General features: G+C 38.8%; 1 non-coding gene across 1 annotated transcript; it reads left to right on the plus strand.

The window, feature by feature from the left end:
* Positions 1-3,121: 3,121 nt before the first annotated feature.
* Positions 3,122-3,227, plus strand: LOC121968776. The gene has a single exon (XR_006108313.1). It is a non-coding gene; the product is annotated as a small nucleolar RNA R71 (small nucleolar RNA).
* The last annotated feature ends 1,696 nt before the right edge of the window (positions 3,228-4,923 follow it).

The raw sequence follows: 4,923 nt of genomic DNA on the forward strand, positions 1-4,923 counted from the left end.
GGATCTAAGGTATGGTGATGGAAGAAGTAGCCTCTTCTTCTAGTTCCCTTCCCTTGTTCCTCTTGCTAAGTCCTCCTTGTATCTTAGGCTTTCTTAGGAGAAAACCTTGGCTTGGGGCTGAAGATGGAGGAGAGGGGGCTGGGGTTCTCGGTGATAGAGAGGGGAGAATGAGAGAAATGAGAGAAAAATTAGAATTCTTCTCTTTACTTGCTCCCTTTTATGTTAAGGAGGAAGAAGTAGCAAAATTAGTTTTTTTGCTTTCCTTCTCCCTTAGCCTTTTTTTTTCTATTTTATTTTTATTTTTATTTATTTATTTATCCTCATCATTCATGGTGAAATAAGGGGGAATGAATCCCCTTAATTATCCTCTTTTATTTTCGGCAAGAGAAGAGAGAAAGAGGGAGAGAAGGAAGGAAGGCAAGTTGCCTTTCTCTTGCTCTTTTCTTATTTTCTTTTGGCTAACTTTTACTCTCACCCTTATCATGAGTTTCCCTCCTTTGCTATCAATATCTTCTCTCTATCCCAATTGGTTTCTACTAATTAATTCTATAAATTATAATATAAGAGGTTCAAGGTTCAATCCTTGACCTCCTCTTCTTTTTATTTCATTTTATTTCTTTTTGCTTCAACCCACTTCCTTTTATTTTTTTAAGGCAAAATCCTACATTCATATGCTTATCTTAAAAGCTTAGTGGGTGTTACATGCAAGAGATCCAAATCTAAACCTAAAGGAACATATAAGTTAAACTTGGAATCAAACGTGTTAAGTTCCGCAGGAGATACAAGTTTAACTTAAAAGAACACATGGTAGCTAGGAAAGTTTCAGATCACGTACAAAATTTTTATACAGTGGAGCCATTGGGTTTTTCGAGTAGCAACCAACAATTGGTATCAGAGCCTGAACTGCCAGAAGGTTTAACTGTCGACTGTGTATAAGATCTATGATCTGATTGAGCCATGTGGGTACAATATTGACCTCGAACAAAGAAAGGGGGGCTCCTATGTTCGGATCAAGAGGACCAAACACCAGGCAGGAAGTCCTAGTAGGTCGGGTTGACCGAGGGGCAGGAAGACCTGGTGGGTCGAGGATCGGACGTGGGAAACCTGTGGTCCTTTGTTTGAGGGGGGGATTGTTGGGGTTGCAAGGTTGCAAACATAGTCCCACATTAAAAACACATGGAAAAGATCATGGATTTTTATGAGAAAAGATATCTCCATTGGCATGAGGCCTTTTGGGTAGAGCCCAAGAGCAAAACCATGAGGGCTTAGGCCCAAAGTGGACAATATTATGCAATTGTAGAGATATCTAAATTCTTTTCGATCCAACACCCATGTCATTAACTTCTCCACCATGTAGTTGCACTCCTCCTAATCTTTAAGTCCTATAAAAGAAAGTAGACAACAAAAGTTAAGTAGAGGATACATGTTTATTATAAAGAAAGAAATGAAACTGGACAGAACTAAACCAATGAATGAAAACAAAGAAAATAAACTTGGGTTGCCTCCCAGGAAGCGCTTGTTTAAGGTCATTAGCTCGACCACCTCATTAAATTCATCCAAATCTCGCTCTTGGAGGAGTAAGATATTTCAACACCCTCCTACCAAGGGCTCTTATTATGGAGGGAGCTTTCAATGTAGGAGTTGAAAAATGAGGTATCGCTCTCTCCATCTTCGTCTTCTTTGAAGTTCTTTCAGGTGGTCGAAGACGGTTCAGATTGAACTTCCAATTAGCAACCCAGGTGAAATCTGCACAAGCAAAAGAAATACAAATCTCCCACAAACTTGTTAGATAAGATGAAATCATAACCATATTAAAATAAGCAGAATAAAAAATAAAAACTGAATCACATCCAATAAATCAATGATGGGTACCGCTATAATGTTTTCCAAAGAATCACAAAAAATACTAACCTTGCTTTGCTGAGTGATACCTGAAACTACTAAACCTGTGGATGTGACTTCCTCTGAAGCAAATGATGGTTCTGGCTCTGGCTCAGGTGTTAATGCTACAAAAGGCGGTGATTCTTGGGACTTCGCTTCCATTGCAAAAGTCCCTACACATTTATCATCAACCAAATCCATTCTTACAAATTCCATATCATCAATTGGTTGTGTGATCAAAGGAGGTTATTCTTGAGATGTTGCTTCCAAAACACAGCACCGTACACATTCTTCAATATTATCATCATCAACAAAAGCATCAAAAAATAAACCAACATCAATATCCTCAGTTGGAGAATCATCTATAGGAGGATCACTAACTTCATTTGAAGTTTTAAGTTGATCTACCACATCACATTCATCATCTGAAAACTCAATTTCATCATAGCACCCTGTAAACCTAGAAGGTAGATCTGAAAACTTGTTGTCTGCTGCATTATCATCACAATCATCATCTGAAGAGTCCTCATCTTCATATACATCTAGAAATCTACACTCAATCATATTAGTGTCACAGAATTTGCCAAAGTCTTTGTTTTCATTAGACCTCACTAGCCTTTGTGGAAAAGGAACCTTTGGTGAAGGTCTTGGGAATGGTTAAGCTTGTGATAGAGGTACAAACTGCTTGTCTAGTGATGGTGTGATCAACCGTTGAGGGAAAGGTACTTGTGGCCTTTGGGAACTTCTTGGAGAAATGGAATTGAGTTATTGTGATCTTCTATTATTTTTCTCCTCAATTCTAAACATGTCCTTCTTCAGAAGTTCTTCATGATTCTTTCCCTTTCTCAACTCAATATCATTACAAATCTCACTAGATTTTGTCTGCAAAGGAGGGGGATCTTCTTTGAACCATTTTGAAACTATGCTCTAAATCCTTGCCCCCAAATGTTTAAACTCCTCATTCTGTGACTTCTGAATTTCGACATTCTTAGATGGTTGAACTGCATTTTGTTTGACAGGCTCTCTTGTATATATGGCGTGTACTTCTTGAATTTATGAGGGAGATTCCATCCAACTTTTGCTCAACCATCCATGGAGGTTCAATGCCACTTGATCAATCAATGTATAAGATTCTTCTATACTCTTTTCCATAAAAGAACCTCCAGCTGATGAATCTAACAAGCACTTATCTAAAAAAGAAACTCCCCTACAGAATATGTGTAGAATCAGCCATTTCTCCAAACCATGATGAGGGCACTGTCTTTGAAGACTCTTGAATCTATCCCATACTTCAAATAATGATTCTCCATACGCCTGAGCAAAATTTGTGATGCAATTCCTCATATACACTGTTCTGCTTGGAGGACAGAAATGATTTAGAAATTGCTCCTCCAATTGTTCCCAACTTGTGATGCTTTGAGGACGGAGAGAATATAACCAAGTCCTTGCTTTATCCTTGATACTGAAAGGAAATGCCATCAACCGAACTGCATCTGCTGATACTCCTTCACAATTCACCATATCACAAAGCTCTAGAAATGTCTCAAGATGCAAATAAGGACTTTCTGATACTTCTTCTCCAAATTTGTGACCTTGTATCATGGAAATTAACTCTGGGTCTAGTTGAAAATTTTTTGCTTCAATATGAGGCTGCACAATGGGAGACATAAATCTTGCAGAAAGGGTGCAGAGAAATCTCTTAAGGGTTTGCTTGACATGTTAGTGCTCATAGATATCCAAAAAAAAAATATGAGAGAGAAAAAGAAACAAAAAAAAAAAAAGAAGAACTAAGAGCAAGAAAGAGAATGCAAAAACACAGAAAAAGAAAAATTGAACCTTAAACTAATAACAAGAAATAAATGTAGAGTTTTAAGATAAAAAAAATGCAGATTTTTTTTTTGAATTATGAAAATGGAAAAACAAAAGCTATTCACAAGTCTAGATTAACTAAGTTACTAATCTACTAATGTTAATGCGAACAGTCCCCGGCAACGGCGCCAAAAACTTGTTACGCAACCGCAAGTTACGGTTTCGTCGTCGGTAATAAAAATATCGAATCCACAGGGGTTGTTGATTAAGCACTAGAGATGTCGCAAATAGGTTATCTAGACAGTCGAAAGTTAGCTTTGGCGCTTGCAAACTAACGAAACTAATTAAAGAGAGAAAAAAGGTTGAGAGATACAGAAGAGATCTTGGAGGGAATGAGCTTCGGGAGATGGATTCTAGGATTTCGGTTTCATTGTAATACTAGGAGATACTACATAGATTGCTTAGTTTCTACCCTTTATGTCCATGCTCTTGTAGGAAGTTAGATTGGTCAATATCCCTAAGTATCGAAGAGAGACGATCCCTGAGATATCCTATAACGGTTAACCTCGTCACTAGGGCGCCTCGGTAGATCACAGGAGTTCGGGTCTAGTAAATAGCTATAAGGATAAAGGTAGATGGTACGGGTTCCTACTTCCTTATGGAGGAATTACCTCTCCTTTCAAGAGAATTTCCATGATGTCCGTGAATGGGTTACCCTTGTCACTAGGGCCCCTCGGGTATACGATCTAGAGCACTCTCTCTACGAGAGCAGCAATTCCTAAAGGATTGTTTCTCCTTTCAAGGGAACATCTTAGACGTCCGGAAAGGGTTACCCCTGTCACGAGGGTACCTTGGTCAATACGCTCTAGGGAATCCCCTTGCATGATCAACAATCCTCCACAACAATCAACGAAGCATGCATAGTCACACACACAACTCATCAATATGAACAAAAGCATTAACAAGTCATTGAATAGAAACAAGATGAATCTACATAGTTTTGCATCTCCATCATATTACAAATACTCCCTAATCCTAGAAGAGGACGTCTACTCCATTGTAGGGGAAGAACAACCCTAGAGCATAAAGAAAAGCATACTTACAACCCTAGAAGAAAGGAAGAAGAGATGCTTGATGATTCCGATATCTTGGGGATGCTTCCTTGCTCCGAAGATGGACGGATCATGAAGAGACGACGGTGGAGTAAGCTCGACGGCTTTCCCCGAGGTGAGG

Source organism: Zingiber officinale, chromosome 3B (assembly GCF_018446385.1).
Source record: "Zingiber officinale cultivar Zhangliang chromosome 3B, Zo_v1.1, whole genome shotgun sequence".
Taxonomy (NCBI): Eukaryota; Viridiplantae; Streptophyta; class Magnoliopsida; order Zingiberales; family Zingiberaceae; genus Zingiber; species Zingiber officinale.